Below are 23,478 nucleotides of genomic sequence, written 5' to 3' on the forward strand. Positions count from 1 at the left end.
GAGGTATCAGTTGGACAAATTCATTTTTGAAAGTATTGAAAACAACAACAACATGCCCTAGGTAATTCTGAGGAGGATTGGGAATGGTTGCCTTAATATATTTAGGGGAAGTGAGTCCCTTTGTGTTAAGGTCAAATTGGATTCCCCTAATGAGAATTTCAACCAAACAAGGTTTCGATGGGATTAAATTTAGGAGAGTTTATGGGTAGAATTTATCTTCTGTTTTCAATCTCAGGGAATGTAATAAAAGGTCAGAGCACCACTTTTACAGTGCTGTAGAAATGACTCAGAAATTTCCTGTAGAGGCTCAGCTGTAGGCTTCAGACACTCCACCCAATGTTATCTGTCCCCAGCATAAATGAGCAAACCAGCCTGGGGGTTAGACTTCCTGAATAATTGACATTTTCTGCCTCCAGGCAGTGTGCTGAATGCTAAGAAGGTGATACGAAGGATTATTGAGCATTATATTTAATATGGAATAAAAAGGCACGTGATACCCTCTGCCTTGTATTTTTTTTTTTTTTTTTTTTTTGTAGTGGCCTGAGATTTCCACCTCAAAGAAATTTAACAAATCAAAGTGTAGTCAGGTCCAGAAAGGAGGAATCATTTTTGATCTAGGGCAGATTCTCAAATAGAGGGAAGTTTGAGGATGAGAGAGATATTTCAGGAGGTTATTTTGGTCTCAAAAAATAATAAATTTCATTTCTAATAGAGTTGTAGGTATTAATTAGGAAGGTTCATGTTTTGTATTAGATTTCAGACTTTAAAAGCCAAAAGTGGTACAACCATTTAAGTGCATTAGTGAGGAGTCTTTTTTTTTAATAAGTGACAGGGTAGTTTAAAGGAAAAGATTTATTGACTCACTGGGAATTGAAGGCGTTCCTGCCTTCAGGTATGGCTGGATTGAGGATTGAAGCAATGTCATTGGATTGACTCCATTTCTCTACTTGATTCTGCTTCTCTCTATTTTAGCTCATTTCTCAGCAGATTTTTTCCCAGTGTGGTGGCAAAAATGTATGCCAGCAGCCCTAGGTATACATTTTCCTTTTAGCTAACAATCCCAAAGAAAAAGAGCACTACTTTTCCAGTGGCTCTAGGCAAACTCCCAGGCATGGCTCTCATTGTACTGGCTTAAGTCACATGTCCATCTCTGAAGCAATCACTGTTTGAAGAGGGATGGGGACTCCTATTAGTTAGGCCTGAGTTTTATGCCTCCTCCACAAACAAGATGTGAGGTCAGTTCTCCAAACTACATGTGGACTGAAAATGGAGCAGAGGTGGTTCCCCAAAGAGCTAGATAGAAGGTGATGGTTCCCGTTGGATGAGGCTCGTCTGTGGGCATTGGCAGCAGTATTATACATCACCAGGTGGGTGACATAGGGGATTGATGGTGAATGCCCTGTTGTTACCAATGCCTTATTTGTGAGCATTCATGAGAAACACTCCACCCCAGAGTCCCAGCAGTACCATGCTCAGGGCAGACATTGTTGAGGCAGAAGAGGTTGTCCATTAGCAGGTAAAGAGTCTGTGCAGCATGAGTTACATGTGTGAAATCCTAAATGGAAATCAAAGTGGGAATTCACGTTCAGACATTGTATAGCAGGGCTTGCAAGGGAATTGATTTGTGTTGAAAAGCTTTATTTTTAATGTTTGCTGATCTTATGAAGTTTCTTTTATACTCTATACACACTGCTGTTTGGGAAGGTGGAAGCTGATTTCTCATGATGCAGAGGGGCAAGTTGGGGAGGAAGGGAAGGAAGGAGGGAGTATGGAGGCTGAAGAGAAGAGGAGCAAAGAAATGGTGTGTATTCAGATCTAGTTTAACGTCAGATTCATGAATTTTTAGAAATGAACGTTACACAGCAATAAAAAGTTTTAAAATATTAGTCTTTTAAACTGACCTCACATCTCAGTTATGGAGGAGGCGTGAACTTAGGCCTGACCAATAGGAGTGCCTGTCCCTCTTAAAACAGTGATTGTTCCAAGATAGACATGTGACTTAAGCCAGTACAATGAGAGCTGTGCCTGGGAGTTTGCCTGGAGCCACTGGGAAAGTAGTACTCTTTTTCTTTGAGGATAGCAGTTTCCCCACAAACTGTCCATAGGCCAAGAAATTTCCAGACATTTGAAAAAGGGCCCCAAACAAACATCATGTGCTCCTGCTGTTGACATAAGCGTGAAATGAAGGGAACCTTGGAGATCTGAACCATTGAGGTGCACCCAGAAAGCCAGCAACCACAATTTGATCTCCGAAAAGAACATTAACAGCATGCACTGTACCAGATGCTATTCCATGCTGTAGACTTGGAATAACTGAGCAAACATTAGGGATTTCTAAAAATGGAAAGAGTGGTCTTCTGAGAGAGATATAGAGAGCTATTGCAGTCTCTTTCTAGGATCAATTACAAATTCAAGGTTTTAGAAAAAGATCAAGCAGCTCTTTCTAGCACTATGTGTTGGGTTTTCTTGGGCACTGAAATAGACCCATTTCCCTACCAAAATGTCTTCCACCCTTTTTTATAGGGGTCTTTTCAAGCAGATCCAGGTAAGTAGGTGAGGAAGAAGCTTATCTTTTGGGAACCTTTTCTGTTAATTAGTAGTGCTGGGGTAACTCTTAGATTTAGTGGATACTTTTTAATACATAATCAGTTGGCTACTTCTATGTTTTAAACCTTTGGTTGATTTACGAAGCAGCTGGATTTGGTGAAAAGGGAATGAAAATGGAATGTAAAGATTAAGAGTTCCTATCTTGCCTTTAGTCTGTACTAGATATATACCTTTGGAAAGTTAATTACTGTCTTTCAGCTTGGATATTTCAAGCTATAAAATAGATATGATACTACCTACTGCAAAGTCTTGCTTTGGACATTAAAGGAGGTAAAGAGTCCTGCAAAACGCCTGGCATGTTCTAGGAAACAAACACCTGTCATGGGATCATAGAAACAATATCTCATATTTCAGCTATAACACAGGTGCCCACAGATCTATCTGTGACCTGATCTTTTTGATGAAATTTCCATAGAGCCAATGATTTACTCTGTGAAGCCCCTAAGAGTAGTGAGCTTGAAGAGGCTTTCAGGAAATATGTCCACCACAGGAATTTTAGTAGCCTATACATTGTCCCAAACCTATTTAGTCAGGGTTAAAGATGCTGAACCATCAATCTGCATATAAATACATACTTCTTTTTAAAAACCCTGGAGACAAATTACAAATTATGACCTATAAATGAACCCAGGGCATTTATGCTTCTTCTTGGAAGATTTCCAAGATGCCATTAAAGAGATTTCCAGTTACTTATTGGTGGATTTAAGCATTACCCTCCCCCAACTCACCATGCCAAGGAATAGTGGTTAAGAATTGATCTGCTTGTTCCAGAGGGGCCAGCAAAAAATTCTGCAAAAACTGCTCAGGAAAGGTGGATATAACAATGTGTATGATCTTATTGCAGATGGCATTTGTCTTAGTCTGTTTGGGCTGCCATAACAAAATAACATAGACTGGGTGGCTTAAACAATAAAAATTTACTTCTCACATCCTGGGAGATGGGAAGTCCAAGATTAAGGTGCTGGCAACATAGATTTCATTCTGATGCCTTTTCTCTTGGCTTTTAGGCAGCCACCATCTTGCTGTGTGCTCACATGGCCTCTTAGTGTGTGGAGAGAGAAAGCACTGTTCTCTCTTCTTATAAGGACACTAATCCTATCATGGGAGCCCCATCCTCATGACCTCACCTAAACCTAATTCCCTCCCAAAGGGCCCACCTCCAATACCAACACACTGGGGGTTAGAGCTTCAACATGTGAATTTTGGGAGGATACAAACATTCAGTATTAACAGCATTTTGAGTGTCAAAACGTGTGGGAAAATATGGCCACAAGTCCAAAAGACACATGACCTCTTGAATTTGACGCTTCACAGCAAAAGTAATTGACTATCTCATTAAGTCATCTTTGCCCTCTCCCCAACCCACATAAGTAATTTAAAAACCTGTTCTACCTTGTACCTGGAGGATTATTTTAGAATTTACCCTATTAGACAACCACCACTTACTTATCACCAAGTATTGTGATTTTGACTAACAGTACTACCCAGGTTTTTGGGAGGAGAAAACATAATATTTGCAATAAATAAATATTTGCATAAATAAACATAAATTTTGCAGTCTGTTTGAAGTTGTGTTTTGTAGGATTATTCCACATGAAGTCTGTAAAAAGGAAAACGGGAAGATATGAATTTGTCAGCATCAGTTCGGCATTACCCAAGGGGTGCAAAGACTGTATCTGGCAGAGGATCCTGACCAACGGAGTAACCTTTTTTGTAGAGCAGGATCTTACCAGGCTTTGCCAGTGATGAGATGAAATATCCCTGTTGGGTATCAAATTTTTGCACCTCAGTTTTTTCTGGTGACTAAGAAAGATTCTGATAACTAATTTAGTTCCTCAGGTGTCTTAATGAGGAAGAGTGAGCTCCAGAGAGTGACATAAAATTCTGGTCCTTGGAAAGAGGAAGGCATTATCTTTCATTGTAAATTACATGCATCAGCCTTTGATGAATTTAATTCATGGGGGTTCAGGGTCAGTTCCCCAAGCCTGGTCAATTCTGAGTAAACTGAAAAAAATTTGAGTTTCTAAACTTCGAAGCTTAGAATTAGAGCATGTATATAGAGACTACACCTGTACATCTGTACAATATACAGTATACAGGTATACTGACCACAGTGAAACCTTGCTTGAATTTCCAGCCAGTGTATCCATGTCTCCTATACCTTCTCACTTGGCAAGTCTGAATGGGGATGTCAGTTGCCACCAGCCAGCTATTGTGTCATCTTCATATACACAGAGCTATCTCCCCCTGCCAAGCTCACAGAACAGCTCTGCCCCATGAATAGAATATTTGGCAGCAGACACAGTAACTCTGTCAGAATGCTACAGGGCACAAAATAGAATTGTATTCTCAGGATCTCCAGTTAATTTCTTCATCTGCTGCATCTCACCTCTCCAAAGAGACTGCACAAAAGTCCAGTTTTAATGGGATACATTTTATACCAAGAACCAGTGAAGGTTTTTAGAAGCTTTAAGAAAGCTTCTAAAAAACTTTGAATAGTTATATATGCCTCCTCTGCGTGGAAGGTTATACACAATACAGTTACAACACTGAGCCTAACAGGACCTGTCTCTCCAAGCCCAGTTATTATTTGAACTTAAAAACTGTGTTCTGAGAGAAGATTCTGGCTGAAAACTTTGAGGCAGCTTAAGTAGAAAGTAGTTCATTCATTCATTCATATTGCAGATTAGACATCCTGGTAGTTTTTTGGCTACTAACTCATTTAATACAGACATTCTTGATTCATTTTTTTTCTGGGTCTTTTAAAAATTTTCCTTTCTTTTAACAGAATCTTATTGTAGGTTTATTTTCTGTAATTCTTCAGGGTACAAGTTCCATTGAATGTCAAGAATTAATATAATCCTCTAACTTTAAACAGACCTTTGTCCTTAGAACAGCTGACTTTATGAATATTTCATTAGCGAATGTTTGCTAGTAACACTTTTCAAACTCTCCTTTTATTTTAAACAACTTCCCTGTTCTTTGTTCTTACTAGATTTATGTTTTTTTCCCTTATAACTCTTGCCAGAGACCATCTTTCAGATATCCTAGGAATTTATAGGTATAACGTCCATAAATTTTCTCTAAGTAGAGATGTCAATGGTGTCCCCTCTATGTATTATTGACATAAAATAACTCTACAAAGATAATAATTCCTCAAATAATAAAATAGTGAAGTGTTTAAAGCACAAAAAGACAGAATTTAAGAATGAATATTCCAAACAGCCAAAAATTAGGGTGCCCAAAATATCCTTAAATATAAGCATGTTGACTGGAGCGCTGGATCTCAGGTTGTTCACCATACTGTCTCCAAAATGTCAAGCTAAAGTTCATTCTGGTTGCAGTGTCATCTGTTATCTGGTGATAAATGTCCATCCCTTTGAGAACTAGAGTCCTCTGAAAACTTGAGTATTTCTGTTGAATAAGTTGTTCAATAGATATACCAAAGTCATAGATTCAAATGCTCATGACACCTTTATGGCATGTCACCACAAATTTCTCTCCAGCTTGATGTCAATCAATCAGTAATCTTCAGATTTTGCCATTTAACCAGTTGCCCTTCTGACAGTTCAAATATCTAGTTTTTATTCTTCAGCATTTCATGTGATCCACAACAGAAACATGAAGCAAAATTTTACAAGTAGGTCACTGGGAACAATGGCAAGAGGTCCAATCTTGTTTCTACTGCTTAGCTGCATTTTCTAGCTAATGAGGACACAGCACAATGTTTAAATTGTTGGTTTAATGCATATGTTGCATTCTGGAGGACAGCACCCAAAGTGGCAGAATGTCCCTTTGATGATGCCTTATCTGAGTCTTCATCAGGTCATTCCACCATTTTGTAAATGATACTTCTGGGGATGGGCATGTGGAAAGCCAATCGCTGCACTTTCTTTGAGGTAACATGGCTATCTTTGTCCCAGCCAATATTGTGTGGGACACAATATCAATAGATCAGGCATTCTTAAGTCCATGAGAAGTGGTGCTGAGCAAGGAGGGCAAACGCATATCCATAATACGTATCAATTGTGATAAGGACAAATAACTACCCCCTGTAGGGTGTATGGAGTGTTCTCTGGACCCTAAAACAGGTTAAACCTGTAAGATTAAACCAGTAAACTGAAGTAGACACTTGATCATCTCAATATCCAACTTCCTGCTGTTCTGCATCTTAGTTAATCACAGGTGGAAGACAGCCTCAGTAATTTTGATGGCCTACCTACCAAGGGTCATCACCACTCTGTTTACCACCACAGTAGAGTTCCTGTTGCCTTTGGATCAGTGAATAATCCAACTCCAAATCCCACTATGAGGTTTGCTTTCCCAGGGTCACTGCTGGGACTATCTTAGCAAGGGTTTCCTAGAAAACAAGATCTGTGGCAGAAACTTAACATCCTAACATTTTAGAGGAGAGTTTAATCCCAGGATAGTAGAAGTGAAGGAAAACAAGAAATGAGGCAAGGGAAGGAGGGAAGACAGACACACAGGGATGTGCAACTGAGTTGGCCACTACCTCATGGATAACAAATCCGATGGATTGCTTGGCCTCACAGAGGGGCCAAGTAAGCTCTTGCTGCACCTTTGAAACAGTCCCTGTGGGGACTTGAAGGGGGTGGAGGAGGAAAGGGGAGACGGGGATCAATTCGTTTGCTTCCTCCCATCTTCTCCTATGGGTTTAAGCCCATCCCAGGTGGCATTACTACCTCCTGCAACAGGTAGCTGTTGGGAGAAGCAGAGCTTCTGCAGATCCCTCCTTCTCTATCAGCCCTATGTCTGGGGCTACTTGATCGGTGTGTGTGGTGGTAGAAAGGGGCAGCTTCATTGACCTGCTCTGTGACCATGGGAATTGTGTTAAGGCTGCTTGGTTGGGGCACAAGTAATGAAAAGTAGGTGTGGCCATAAGAATCGGAGATATTGCATGAACTGGGTCTGGTATAGGTGTGTTCAGAAAATAGTGATTTTCCCCAGACGGATACCTTAATGGACCCTTCTCTGCCTGGAAAATTCCACAGGAGTAATCAAGAATACATTTCCAGCATGAATTTCTATAAAAAATTTATACTTCTTGCTTTCCCTAGGGCACCTAGCAAAGTACCTGCCACAGAAAAGGCTCTGGGCGATTTGGCTTTAGAAGCCCTACAGTTCTTACAAAGCCATCTCCAGTGTCTGATGGACCCAAAAGACAAATTACTGCATTCGTCTATGTAATTAGCTTCTCACAAAGTGTACATATTAGCAAGAATATGAAAAAAACCCCTATTTCTGACATTTAATTTAAGTACCTGGGTCATTTCTATAACTTAAATCTCAACCTACTAGAAATGATTTTTATCCTTTCTTGAACAACTTTACTATTTTTTTTTCTCTTTGAACACACAGGCATTTAAACTATTTTTCTTAGTAGGACGAGACATTTGAATTCTTATGCCTTTTTATAATTCAAAGCTATTTAATTCTGAACTTAAAACAAGAAGGAATACCCATTAGCTTAGATTATATGTTTAGTGGTACATTTTATGTTTAGTTTGTGGGGAAGAAAGGGGATGGGTGGGTGGTAGAAGGTAAGAGGAAATCCAAGGAAGTCTAGAGATACATTGATTGGTATTTGGAAATGAGAGAAGGCTTTTTGCTTGTTCTTTCTTTTTTCCAATCAGGGAATCCTATATTACAACCAGTTAAGATACTAAGATTTCTTATCAGCATTGGTAAATTAGTTTTCTCAATCAATATTTCAGGTGCTTGAACTATCATTATGTGAAATTCACCCCATGCCAGTAAGTTATATCCTTCAAGAATTCATATATCAATATAATAAATAAAAACCATTAATCATTGAGATAGTTTAAACAGTGCCAATATATGGTTTATAATATATGCTATATGTAGTTTATATTATAGATAACATATACTGTGTATATTTCCAATATTGTCTTATTGTACAGACTATTTAGACACTCCTACAGTGTGTATCGAGGGTAACCACCAATACCTTCCCATCAGGGAATTGAAGAAGCCCTTAACCAGAATTGTAAGAATTGTAGATCCTTTCTAACCTTTTATTATTATTATTTTTTTAACCAACTAAGAATCTCCATCCCATGCTCTATCACCCAGACTGATCTTCCTAAACTGTGTACTTCTTGGCACTATTGATAACCGACTTATTACTGAGGACTCTCAGCCTGTCTGCCTGCAGTTGCCTCAAGTTCCAGCCCTGATGCAGAGTTTATCAGCAACAAACTTCTGCAGTACAGGAGATGGGACTTTGGATATACTTCGCTTCAAATGCCTGAGAAATGCCCTTTGCTATGTGCTACCACTGAGGGAGTTGTTTCCACAATTCATCTTTTTAACACTTATTTACTTATTTATATATTTTTCAGCTTTATTGAGTTATAACTGACAAAATTGTGAGATATTTAAAGGGTATATCATGGTGATTCGATATACATATACATTGTGAAAGGATTTCCTTCATCTGGTTAATTCACACACCCATTACCTCACATATTTATATATTTATTTATTTGGGGCAAGGCTTGAGAATTCAACACATATTCACTGAGTGCTCACTTTGTGCCAGGAGTCGTGACAGGTGCTGGGAATACAGAGGGGAGTTAAGACGGGTCTGGACCCTGGCCTCCCAGACCCCACACTTTAATAGGCATTAGGGACAATTTAATAAGCTGTTACAGTCCTGAATGCTGGGCTTAGGGAACTATAGGGTGCCTTGGGGTTAAATAACAGGTTGGGGGGGCATCATGGTACGCTTCTGTGCAGGAGGACCTGTGTGTGATATGTGAGGGAAGAATGTAAAGAGATTAGCTAGATGTGGAATGTTTTCGTGTTCTCAGAGACTCAAGTGATTAAACTACATTGGCTTAATTGTTGCCTGAAAGAATCCCCTTTATTTAAGATTGTCCCTGTCTCCCCAAAAAAACCCATGTTAAGTGCTGGGCTCCAAGTCAGACAGGCCGGGGTTTGAATCCTTGCTCTCACAGTGAGTTTTCAGGGGTTTTGGTTGTAGACAACAAAATTCACTGTAACTCTAAGCAGAAACGTGTTTGTTACGGGAGATTAGGTAAGTTGAAGACATTGGGGAGGCCAAGGAGCCGCACGCCTGGTTACTGCCCAGCTAAGAACACAACTTGGGGAAACACTCAAGCACACTGCAAGTCTGTTCCAGGGGATGCCACTGCCTCTACTGCTGCTGCACCTGTGACGTTGGGGACCAGAGACTGAATTCCCACACAGCTGCTCCAGAAGAAACACATGAGGAATCCGCAGACACTCTCCACACAGGGAGGCTCCTCCTAGTCATTTCTGCCTCCAGGTGTTGCTCGTGAGACCCTAGGCTGCACCTGGAGTCCAGTTCCGAGGGTGCCTGGGTAGTGCTGTTTCTAATTTTCCAGCCTCTGTGATGCATGTTATACCAGAGACGAATTGGAGTGAGTGTTGAATGAGCCAGTTTTCTTTATATGTCACATCCCAATTACTAGCCATCGAAACTTGGGGAAATTGCTTAATCTTTCTGAGTGTCAATTTTTTCGATTGTAAAATGGAACTGGTAACGGACCATATCTCATAGAGTTGTTGTGAAGATTTATAAAATAGATAACACATGCTGTGAAGATTAAAACAATAGATAACAAATGCTAGCATTTAGCCTAGATGTATGAAATCATGAAATAATGTTATCTTCTATTGTTGCTATCAATATTATTAATATTATTACTATTGTTATTGGTATAATAAGTGCCCCTACCTCAAAAGGAACTGCCTGCCCAGGGAAATAGCTGAGTGAGGCTGTCTTCTGGCTTTGCTGTTGAACTACCTGTTCTGAAGTGAATACACACATATAACTGTGCCAAGCGCAGGGACTAAAGTGCATTATTGGTAGACAGAATGGGTGAGATTGGGGATGGAACAGGAAAAGGTGGACAAGACTTACAAAACTTAACAAAAACTCCTGACTGCCTGTTTAACTATCTAAAATTCAACCACGGACCCTAGTCTTTTGGGTCTCTTGGGTTTTGTTCTAGAGTTCTTTAAGAATTGCAACAAAACCATTGCCAAACCCCTGTCTTGTATTTGCCGGCTGCCTATTTTTTTTTGGCCCCACCGTGCAGCATGTGGGATCTTAGTTCCCTGACCAGTAATTGAACCCATGTCCCCTGCCTTGGGAGTGCAGATTCTTAAGCATTGGACCCCCAGGGAAGTCCCTGGCTGCCTATTTTAATTGCGAATCTTCCATAGTAGGATAGTCTCACCATGGCAGAATTTATCTTTTTTTAAAATTAATTTTTATTGAAGTATGGTTGCTTTCCAATGTTGTGTTAGTTTCTACTGTCCATCAACAGAGGAATGGATAAAGAAGATGTGGTACATATATACAATGGAATATTACTCAGCCATAAAAAGGATTGAAATTGGGTCATTTGTAGAGATGTGATGGACCTAGAGCCTGTCATATGGAGTGAGGTAAGTCAGAAACAGAATTTATCTTAATAGTGGCTGTCCTACCGTCTTAGAGGGCCTGGAATTGTCATGCTCCTCAGACCACTTGCCAGCTGCTCAACTCCAATTAGGGTCCTTTTAGATCCTCTCCCTGCAGACCATAATTTTTTTTTTTGGCTAATACTTATAACTAGGAACCCCTGTTTCATCTAGTACCAATTAGTGGTCTCCCTACTTCTCTTATGACGCAACACTTAGTCCTGAAATGTGTTGGTCCCCACAAATCAGCTACTAGCTCTCGACCTCATTTCAGTGCCTTCAGAGTGGGAGGGGGGGATTTTGGCTTCCAGTTCCCCCAATTTTCTGATTGGGTGTTGGGGTGAGATCCAGACCCTATGACTTGAAGTATGACTCAGACTCTTGAGTGATCCCTCCCCTTGTGGAGTCCTGATCACTGTGTTTCACCAATGAGATCTGACACTCAGTGCTGATTGCTTCTGGAATTAAATATCTGCCCTCTCAGACACTACCAGGCTGGACAACCTAGTTTTCTTCTGCCAGTCTCTGAATACAAACTAAAGGTTGTATTACTCCAATCCCTATACAAAGGTCTTCTATCCCAAAGGTCCAACCCAGGTCCACCAGGATTATGACTAAAGTGAAATCTTTATGAGCCCCCTAAGGAAAATCCTATGAGAATGAGATGGAAACAGGATAGATACCTTTGGAGGAAAGGGCCAGCAAGCATATCTGAGAAGATCTTTGTGTCATTGGTCTGCACGGCCAGCCCTGATGACACCATTGTTCAGAATTTGATGTACAGGGCAATTTGTATGTACAGCATCCCTTCATTTTCAAAAAGGATTTATTTTTATCCCCCAAATATCCTTCAATTTCTTTATCCTAAGGAGCCCTGCTTCTTTGGCAGTTTTCCTCTGGCTGCGTTAGTTGGAAATCTCCCTGAGCACCTCTCCTTGGCTGCTGATGCCTGTCTGCCTTACAGCATATAAGAGATGACCTCTCTCTGGGAGTAAGCAGAGGGATTTCTCAGGAATAACTAAAAGTCTTTTGGAGAACAAAGCCTTCTTCCAACCACTTGTAATTTTCCTCTGAGTGCTCAGCAAAGAGAAATAGCTCATGGAAATCTCCCTCCTTGCATTTACCCTTTGAGGGACAGCAAACCATTTTCTGTCCATTATATAGAGCTGTTTGGGCCAAACAGTAACTTAGATATGCCACCTTTTCATGGAAGGGTCCTGTCTTTAATATGCAGAGTAGATGGAAACTTGTAGAAATGTGAGCATGATGTAAAAGGGATTTTACATTGCAGTGTGAATGATGACAACATTTTTAATCGAGAAGAGCGTTGCTGTGTGTGAGCCAAGAGACTCTTTCTCCTGCTGTTGGGAACTATTTCCTCCAAGACTCATCCCACCAGTCCGTCATCAGGTGAGAGTGTTTCTTGGGCCACGTGCCAGTTCTTGGATGGCTGAAACGCTTGCCTGGACTCTGGCTACTTGCCCCACAGTGCTCTCAGAGTCACCCATGGTGACTCACATAGAAAGCTGTTACCTCATTTTGTTGACTTCCATCGTGTGGGCTGACGGTTGAGTTTAGTTAGAAGAAAGGAAAACGAGAACCAGAGATGAGGTGACTAATTGACAATCTCAATTACCAAATGACACATGATAACATAGAAGCTCTTAATAAGGAAGGGAAGGTGAGAGCTTTGCCCTCTACTGGATTTCTTTTGCTATGAGCTACTGGTGAGTCACAGCTGAGCTGGGGCCAGGCACAGTGAGTTCAAGGGGGTTGATGCAATGGCATGAAGATTTTTCAGTGAACAACTTCCAGTGGGATCTCATGAGGCAGAAGGGTAGAGGAAGACTCCCATTTCTACTGATGGAAGGCAATAATCTAGAGAAATCCATTCACTGAGTGGCTGTCCCAATGCTGGTGTAGCCCAGATCTGAGCTGAGGTCTACCAACCCCTTATAACCCCTTACAAGATAGTCAGCTCAAACCCTTATTTCATGCCTTATTATCTCTCGGTTCCAGCTTCTGTGTGTGCTGTCTTTGATTCTGCCTCATGTGGACTCTGAGATAAAAACTCAATACCTTCCTTGATTTCCTCAAAAAAATCCAGACCAACAAAACAGAAAAGATTATAATCAATTTTATTAAAGATATGGGGGTAAAAAAATAAGTCACATCACAGCTTGATAGGTAAATAAGCTAAATTTTCATATTAGGCATTTTTGTTGTCTTCAATTCTTTTGTCCCTCACCTCAGCCCTTAACTACCAAGAAGAGTTTCTCCCTTGCTCTTCACCCTTGTGAGTTCTGGGGCTTCAGCTGTTTCCTCATTCTCCCTTCACTCATTGCTTCCAGACTGCCCTCAGGGAACTTTAATTTATTTATCCCTCTATTATATAAAACAATGCAATTTTCCTTAACTCCAGATCACAAACTTGGATGTCCAAAAACATCGACGATCTAACAAGACAGTGGTGATAATGAAATAACAGAACAAACTAACAAAAAAGCAAAAAGAGTAGTTATTCCACTATTATTCATTTAACAAATATGTGCTGAGTGGCTACTAGGTGCTGGGCACTGTTCTAAGCACTGTCCATTTCTAAACAGAAATTTGTACAGTATGTCATCTCTGCCTTCTCAGGATTGGTACCTGGTTTCAGAATATCACATTTGCTGCCCTTAGGTCAAGAGTTTTGGTCAACTCTGATTCATGCACCTGATAGTTCAGTCATTCATTCAATTCTGGAAGACAAACATCACCTCTGACCTATGCAGTTTACTCACTGTGGAGAAGTAGTCAACTAAGGAGAGACTGGGCTCTGGTCTTGGGACTGGAGGCACCCTCTCTGAAAAGTTGTAGGGTGCTGTTATGGTCTTCAGATATACTGAAGGGATGAAAAGAAATGATCAAAGGAATGTGATGGTCTATAAGGGAGTTAACACGGTCCCCCAAGAGCCTTCTATAACAATTATGGCTGGGTACCTGGGGGAGATGGTTGGGGCTGCCTACAGTTCACTCTACTCTCCAGGCCTGTTTGACATGGGTGATCTCAGGAGACCATTTATCAAGAGCTTCCTGCTTCTCCTTAAATATCTATAATTGCTATGAGAGAGGCAAATAAACATAAATATTTAAAATGTGGGCTCTGGAGTCAGACTGTCTATGCTTAAATCCTGCCCTTAAGCTTACTAGATGTGACATTGGGCTAGTACTTAATTTTTCCATCCTTGTTTTTTTCAAATGGGTAGCAAGGATAACAGTATCTACTTCATAGGGTTGTTATTAGGTGTGATGGTTAATTTTATGTATCAACTTGACTGGGCTACAGGGTTTCCAGATATTTGTTATAGATTACTTATGGGTGTGTCTGTGAGGATGAGATCAACATTTGAATTCATAGACTGAGTAAAATATATTGCCCTCCCCAGTGTGAGTGGGCTTCACCTGATCCATTGAAGCCCGGAAAGAATAAAAGGCTGAATAAGAAAGAATTCTTTCTTTCTGTCTGGCTGTCTGTGGGCTGGGACATTAGTCTTCTGCCTTCAGACTCAGACTCAGACTGGAACTCTATCATCTGTTCTCCTGGGTCTCCAGCTTCCCGACTGTAGATCTTGGACTTCTCAGACTCCCTAATCATGTGAGTCAATTTCTTATAGTAAATATGTAATGTATGTAATTGCCTATTGATTTTATTTCTCTGGAGAAGCCAGATTAATACATAAGGATTATGTAAAATGATCTAAGTAGAGCTCTTAGCATACTGCTAAGTGTTGCAGAGTAAGCATTCACATACTTCCATGATTCTTCAGATGTTTATCACATCCAGCCTTTGTGCTGGGCACTGTTCCAGGTACTGGAGATACAGTGGTGAACAAGATATTCAAGGAGACTGCTCTCAAAAACCTTACTTTCTAGTGAAAGAAGACAGTAATATACCAATAAGTAGATTACAGAAATAATTTCAGAGAATGGTAAGTTCTATAAAGGAAGTTATACAGGTTGATGTCATAAAGAGACTGGAGGGACTTCTTTAGACAGGTTGGTTGTGGAAGGTCTTTTTTAAGTAGGTGACATTTGATTTTAAGTTGAAAACTGGAGTGATAAGGAGCCAGCCATCAAAAGTGGTGGTGGTGGTGGTAGTAGTGATGGTGATGTGTGTGTGTGTGCGCGTGTGTGTGTGTATTGTGTGGTGTCATAGAAGGGGAGGATTGACAGATAAGGAAGACTTTTCTAGGCAGAGAAACCATCAAGTGCAAAAGCTCTGGAGTGGAAAAGGTCTTGGTGTGTTAGTTCTAAGACTTCCAAAAAGTCCAGTGTGGGTATACAGGTGAGGGGAGACTGGTACAAGAGGGTGCTGGCAAGATGGATAGGAGCTAGACCATGTCTGTCTTAAAGCTATGGAAAAGCATTTAAATTTTTTATCCTAACTATACTGGAGAGTTGTAGGAAGAGGAGTGACCCAGTATGATCTATGCTTTTAAAACATCACTCTGAGAGTTATGTGGAGAAGGAATTACAGAGGCAACAGTCAAATCCAGGAGACTAGTTAGGAGACTACTGGAATTGTTCAGGCAACAGATGATGGTGGCTTGGACTATGGTCCCTTGTTGCCATGGTCTGAATGTTTGTATCTCTCCCCTCCCCTCAATTCATATGTTGAAATTCTAATGCTCAATGAGATAGTATTAGGAGTTGGGGACTTTGGAAGGTGATTAGCTCATGAGGGCAGAGCCTTCATGAATGAAATCAATGTGCCCATAAAAGAGACCTCAGAGAGTTCCCTTGCCCGCTTCTTCCATGTGAGGATACAATGAGAAGTCTGCAACCTGGAAGAGGGTCATCCCCTGACCATGTTGGCACTGTGATCTCAGATTTCAGCCTCCAGAACTGTGAGAAATAAATTTCTGTTGTTTATAAGCTACCTAGTCTGTGTTATTTTGTTACAACTGCCTGAATGGACTAAGATATTGGTGGAGACAGATAAATGGATGGATTTGGGATGTTTTTAGGGTGGGAGAGTAAATAGGAGTAGAGTAATAGTTAATATATCTAATCGCTGGATTAGACATAGATGAAGGAAAAGGAGGAATTAAGAATGATACCTACATTTTGAGCTGAATCCACTGAGTTATTTGTGCTGCCGTTTACCATGATGGGTAAAAGTGAGGGAAGAACAGATTTGGACAGAAAAAAACCCCCAAAATTCTTTTTGGACATGGTTAGATAGAGAGGCTTATTAGACATCCAAATGAAGGTATATGTGATTTACTCAATTCCCATCGAACCCCTTCTTGCAAGCCTTTTTACAGAGGTTAGAAAATTAAAAACATTTCTTCTCAGGTCCTCTTGGAGCTAGAATTCCACACAAAATTTAGGCACTGGCAATCAGAGGCATTCATAAAGACTTGGAGGGCAAAAGTGAACATTTTAAGATGTTGGCTGTATGAGAGGAAACTGGATATTCTGGGGCAACCATGGAATTCCCTGGAGTCAAAACTGATATAGGTGAGCAGCAATGGACTTCCCACTACATTTCCATGGGATGATTAGTTTCTCCTGGATGTATTATTCTTGGGTGTGTGGCATCTGGACCTGATTCTCTGGCCTTTTAAAAAATTCTGTAAGCTGCTCAATACCTTGTAACAAGTACTGTCCTGTTTAAATTAGCTTGGAGAATTCTGTTATATACAACTAAGCACCCTGATGAATAAAGTGTCAAATGTTAACACTTAGCATTATTGCTAAGAGACATTCTGCCATCTCCCATAGTCCTCCATCCTTTCAGGAGTGAGTATGAAAATTTAATTTTAACCCATCAAGATAGAGAGCTGAGAACACCCATACACGAAAAAAGCCTGATATAATTATCTTCAACGATAAACAGAAGATATGCCCCAGTAATTTCTTGGCCAAGGAAATTTCTAAGATGCTAGGTATGAGAAAATAGGGTCTGTTCAACAAGAAATAACAAACCAAGTCACGAAAACTAATAAATCAGGATTGGAATCTCCCCTCCCCCCACTGCCCCAAGCTCATCCAGCATTAATGAGTCTTTGGCAGCGTGTCCTTTATGTTTTCTTTTGAGCGGAAGGGCTTCTGTGTGTGTTTGAGTTATTGCTGCAAGAGACTAGAGGGTACTGGTTTTTCTGGTGTTTGCTTACTGATGAAATAGGCACTGAAGTTAATGGACCCTAAGACTCAGGCACCATGAAAGGCTTTCTAAATACTCTGAGCAAAGACCTTATGAGTCAGATAGGTGGGAATAGTTGACGAAGTGACATCAGCATATCACAGCCTGTTTGCTAATCTATCACAACACAGTATGGATGGGAAACTTTTTCTTGCCTATTTCTAGGGAGGGTCATTAAGCAGTGGCAGACTCTTTATAATAATAAAATGGGCTATAGCAGACGGTCTTAGCACCTCATCAGTCTTTACTATTCCCATTTGTACCTATAGCTTTCTACTGCAAGCACCTATGACTCATCATTTTTTTTTTTTTGGGTGATTATTTAAAATTTATTTTCCATTTTTTCATGTTTTGCAGGAAAAGATACAAAAACAATTAAGTAAAAAATGTAAAAGGGATTAAATATTTTAAAGATTGTCTTTTCTTCAGGTTTCTAGGAGCACATAATTAAGTCCAACATGTATACTCCATTTCCTGCATTATTTCCTTTTTGCTGTCCATTTTTAATGTCCATCATTATATTTTCATCTTAACTCCATTATTTCTTTTTTTTTTTAACATCTTTATTGGAGTATAATTGCTTTACAATGGTGTGTTAGTTTCTGCTTTATAACAAAGTGAATCAGTTATACATATACATATGTTCCCATATCTCTTCCCTCTTGCGTCTCCCTCCCTCCCACCCTCCCTATCCCACCTACTGCAAGCACCTATGACTCTATGTCTGGGAGTTTTCTCTGGCCACAGAAGCCTGGCCATGCAGGACTGGCCAGATGTGCCGGGGGGTTAGCACCTGTGGGAGCACCCCTAAACTGGTGATGGACTGGAGTTGGTGGATAAATAACTTATCATTTTTTGGGGTGCAATAATTCTGAGGCTCTCTCTCTAAAGTGTTCCAGAGGATCTCCAGCAGGATAAAGCCTCAGTTACCTGCAGCAGTAACCTGCTTATTATCCTACTCTATAATGGTTATCTTCCCTTCCCTGTCTCATTTCCCTGTTCCCTTACTGGTACAACTCCCAAATAAATGGTTTGTACCCAAATTCTTGTCTTGGGTTCTGCCTCTGAAGAAACCCAATGTAAGACAATGGTTAACATGTATGTAGCACTTACTAGTTGCCATACACGGTTCTAAGCACTTATGTTTATTACCTGTTTAACCCTCACAAAGCCCCATTAAATAAGCAATATGATTATACTCATTTTACAAAGGAGGATCCTGAGGTGCAGTAAGTTTGAACTATTTGTCTATGGTGAAACAGCTAATAAGTGGGAGAGCCAGAATTTGAACAACAGGCAGTCTGGCTCCAGAATCTATGCATTTATCCACTAGTCTGTACTATAGGTTGTCATCCAATACTGTAGCCACTGGCTAAATGTGGCTATTTACATTTAAATTAATTAAAATAAATTAAATTAAAATTCAGCTCTTTGGTTGCACTGGTTATATTTCATGTGCTCAAGAGCCACATGTGGCTTGTGGCTATTGTCTTGGACAGCACAGATTTGGAATATTCCCATTGTTGCCAGAAGTTCTGTTGGACAGCACTGTTATACAAGACCTTCTTTTAAACTTATGGTCTGTCTCAAACTTCCTTAACATTATAGAAACACTCACTTATCCAGAAACACCCTCTATAGAAGACATAGTTGAGGGCCAGAAAAAGGGCCAGGAAAATGCATTAGAGCTCTTTGCCATTACTCATAAGAGAGACACTCAGATCCTTCTCTTAATCCTCCTCCTTCTGACTTGCTCCAGCCGGTTCTACTGAACATGAGTCTATCGTTTTCCTGATGATGTTGAATTAGCAGGTGAAAATTCAGGTAGACTGGGCCTGGGGCTAGAGGCAGATATATTAACGAGGACCAGAAGAAACCATCACAACCCAAAAATGTGATCCTGAGATTCTGACTAAGAGGATCTCATAGTCAACTGAATATGAATAACTAATATGCTAACTGAAAACAATGGACCAAGAGCTCAAAAGCACAGAAGTTGGGGTCAGCAGGTGTGGAGGTAAACAGTCCAACTAATTCAGGCCCTTACATAGGATGCAACACTGTGACTGATGTTCTCTTGATGACGGCTGTGAGTCATCCAGAGAAGGTTAAGAGGAGAATGTCATGCATTTTAAAAGGGTTTCCATCCAAAATGGCTTTAAAAAATGTGTGTTTTCCATTTAGAGTATGTTTCAGTTACCTGGGAATTTACTTTAGCTAAAACTCTCATTATTCTGAGAGTGTTGAATGCAGGAGATTTTACTCTAATTAGTTTTATAAGAAAGTTTTAAGGACCTGTATTTCTACTTTCTTTGCAGTATGGAACAATGCTCTCAGACAGGGAGGTGAGAGTCAATTTGGGTCCTGTGAGTCTGAGCCAAGAAAGAATTTTAATCATCTGAGAGGAACCCAACCTGAGTAATTCCTTGACGTCATTCACTGTCCATCTCTCAGAGTGACCAGCTTGGATCTGGGCCACCATGCTTTGCTCATTCTCTGCAAGGCACAGACAACTCTAAAAATATTCTCTAAGAAGGGACTTCTGTGGGTTAGATGTTGGCATCTCTATTTCTCTGGGGTTTGGAGGAAGAAGCCTCCTGGCTGGTGGCCTGTGATGGGGAGTGGGACTCAGTTGAGTCAAGCGTCCAGTGGATTGAATCTAATTTGAGGGTTCTGCAATGACTGTCTGTATCTCCTACCCTTCAGCCGGTCTTCTTAACTGGTTTAGCAGAACAGAAAGCTGTGTAGAGACATACATTTCTAGTGCAAACTCGAGTAGGGCAGGGAAAGCCATCAAGAAACAAGGACCCCAGACAAGCACAGGGCTCTGAGGACTTGGTTGCTTCTGTCGGTGGTGTTATACGGCGGGCTGAAAATTGGAGTGATTGCAAGCCTTTAAAAGGAGTAGTTAGACCCAAGATTTCCTTCTATATCCTATGTAGTTAGATGACTAGGTGTCAGAAAAGACTGCAGGATTACCATAATGAATGGTAAAACTCCCAGCCTCCTTTATTACTTATTGGCTTATACTCCACCCCCCAAACCCGATCCCGCTGACCCTTGCAGGAGTCCTCTTAGGACAAATGAAAAGCCAAGGGAAAAGACTTACAGTTATTCATTTCATAGTTTAGCCCCCCCTCCCCCAATAAAATGACAAGGTTGCTTCTCATCTAGTCACTCTGTATTCAGGTCCATCGATGGACAACTCTGCCATCCTCATCTTCTGATTAGCATGTTACTATTTCCCTCTTAAATATAAATCAGCAGCTAGGGAGAACTAGAAATGTGAGGGTAGTCTCTAAAGTGAGAAGAACAAAACAAACAACCTATGTTTAACAGCTTCAGAGAGCTAGAAGACAATGTTGCACCCATTAAATAAAAACAGGAGGATGTAAAAAGTAACACAGAATTTTTTAAAAGCTATTGGAAGTTAAAAATATGATCAAAAGAATTTAAAAACAATGTAAATTTGAAAAAAAACCTCCCAGAAAGTTGAACTGAGAGAGAGAGAGAAAATTATCAAAGAAATAAAGCAAGAACATTTCCTTGAATTGAAGAACACGAATTTTCTTATTGCAAGTGTTCTCCCAGTACTTAGAACAATAAATAAAAATAGTCCACACCAAGGCAAAACATCATGGTATTTTAGAAGACTGCAACAGAGAGAAGGAGAGGGAGAGGGAGGGAAGGAAAGGGAGAGAAAGGGAAGGAGAGGGAGAGAGAGAAAGAGAGAGAGGAAGAGACCTTATAAAAAAATAGAAATGGATTTCTCAATAGTCACACTGGAAATAGAAGACAAATAGAGAATACTTTCACAATTCTGAACGCAAATGATTTCCAACTTCGAATTCTATTTCTGGAAAAATCTATCATATAATGATGAGTTTGCTCCACCAAAGTGAGGTAGTAAACCAAGAATTAGGGACAAGTAGGACCTAGGAAAAGGAATAAACAGGTGATGGGCAGAAAGAAAATTAAACAAATGAAAAGAGAGGGAATTACTAACTAAAAATAAAACATACAAAGAAATGTAATCAAAGTACAATATGTGGCTCAGCTAGTCTGTACATGGTCTTCATAATATAAACACTGAATATCTATCTGACAAACAAATAGATGATATTACTATATTGATATGACTATATGCGAGGATAGGTATGTGTTTTATTTGGGTGGAGGGTGATATACAAGGACTCTTGTTAAATACACCACTGTAATATAAGCATCAGGAGGGCAGGGGTTTTGTTTCATTCACTGTGAGTTGCTAGTGCCTAGAACAACACCTGGCACATAGTAGGTCCTCAATAAATATTTGTTGAGTGACTAAATCTTTCCCCTAAGGAATATTTCTCCAAAGAAATTTGTAAAGAAAGCAGAGAGTAAGTTGAAGCACATAAAAATAAACGTCAGAAGCTACAGTACATGGAATCTGTTTCTCTCTACAATTTAACGACTATCATTTTCAAAATTTAAAGGTAATTACATAAAATAGTTAAACCAAGCATCGAAACATTTGAGACAATTTGAAAGCAAAAGATATTCCTGGGAAACCATTCGCTGTAAATCCTCATGCTAGTTAGTTTGACTGGGGATGTCTTGAAGCTCAGAACAGTTCCAGGAAAATCAAAATGTAATTTTCTCGATTTAGAAAGCAAGGCATTTTATTGACTTTTTCTTCCATTATCTCACAAATATAATAAAGGATGGGTTGAGGAAAAATGCCTTATTTTGCTTTTCAAGCTGGAGTTCGGAAGAGAAGCCCTTCCTCTCACGTTAGATTCCAGAAAGTTTTCACCATGACACTGATTCCTTTTATGAAATAAAAAGAGGTGCGTCTTTGGATCAACAATCTGCTTTTCCATCTAATGGATCTAAACTGGGTGCAGTTCACCTTGGCTGCGAATTTACTGCTGACTCTTAACGGGAATGAACCCTTGGAACTGTTCATTCATCATCCCCTCGCTCACTCCCCTGTCACCGAACATTTGCTGTGCACCTACTATGCTCCAAACACTGTGCAAAGACACTAGTGGAGGAAGATTAGGTCAAATAATTCTGGGTGCTCAGTGCTAAAATAGCCGGTCCCATCGGGGTATCCAAGAAGACATTGAAAGCGCCGTACCAGGACAATTTGTGTGAAGATGGGCTTCCTGGTCCGGGTGCGCACTCCTCTTTCTTGTCAGAGCGCAAGGATCCGAGTCTCTGCAGCTTTTATAGAAACTTTCACCGACTTTACCCCAGGCAGGAGCTCTGCTCGGATTGTGGGCTACGCATCGCGTGCCTTTGGAGTGGAAGGCGCCGCCGGGGATTGTGCCCCGCTAGAGGTGGCAGCAAGGCTGTCGGTCCTAACACTTCAGAAAAGTCCTAGTGACACAGACAGAGTCTCTGGAGAGGCTGTCAGCTTTTCAGTCCTTAGCCCCAAGAGTTCAGTTCCCCCTAAATTCATATTTTGGGGCCTCTTGGGAGGCCAAACCCCAAACGCGATTCCTCCTGCGCTCTCTGCGGGCTTCCCCGCTCAGCTCGCCGCAGATAACTTGGAGGAGGCTAGGGAGCCTGGGGCCCAAGGTCTGGGGCCTTCCGGACCTTCCCTCCTACCCCGCCCCCTGCGCTGGCCCTCTCTGGGGAGCGGCGCTGCCCGGAGCTGCTGGGGCGGGCTCTACTCCCTGCCAGACCTCTGGGACGGTGGCAGTGGTCCGGGAAGAGGCGGCGAAGAGGGCGGAGGCGTTAGTCAGCTCCCAGCTGCGCCTTTCCACCCGGCAACCCCTTTCCCCGGCCAGAATCCGGGAAAGGGACGCAGAAGTGTCCCCTCACATTTGCAGGGCTCTGGGAGAAGGACCCCCAAGTAAAGGCCGCTTCGGTGTCATCGGTCGCATCCGGAAGCGAGCCCTACCATTGGGGCGCAGAGAGACAGTCGCACTACTACAGCGGAACCGCTTCGAGAGCAGCGCTTCCTGGTGTGGGATTACAGGGGTCCTGGGAGTCCTGCTGCCCTGCTTTCTGCCGTCAGAGCCCGCAGCCGCCTTCTCGGTGCGGCGCAGCGTTCCCGGGGGTAGAGGAGACTCCGGGTCAAGCAGCCTCTGTGCCTTCTGCCCGCCGGGGTAGCAGGCCCGGCAAGAGTCGCCCGGTCTGGCGGCCCGGATTCTTTGGGGCTGTTACCTGGAGTTTCGGTTGCCCAGGTGCTGGAG

This window comes from Eschrichtius robustus, chromosome 11 (assembly GCF_028021215.1).
Source record: "Eschrichtius robustus isolate mEscRob2 chromosome 11, mEscRob2.pri, whole genome shotgun sequence".
In the NCBI taxonomy this organism is placed as follows: domain Eukaryota; kingdom Metazoa; phylum Chordata; class Mammalia; order Artiodactyla; family Eschrichtiidae; genus Eschrichtius; species Eschrichtius robustus.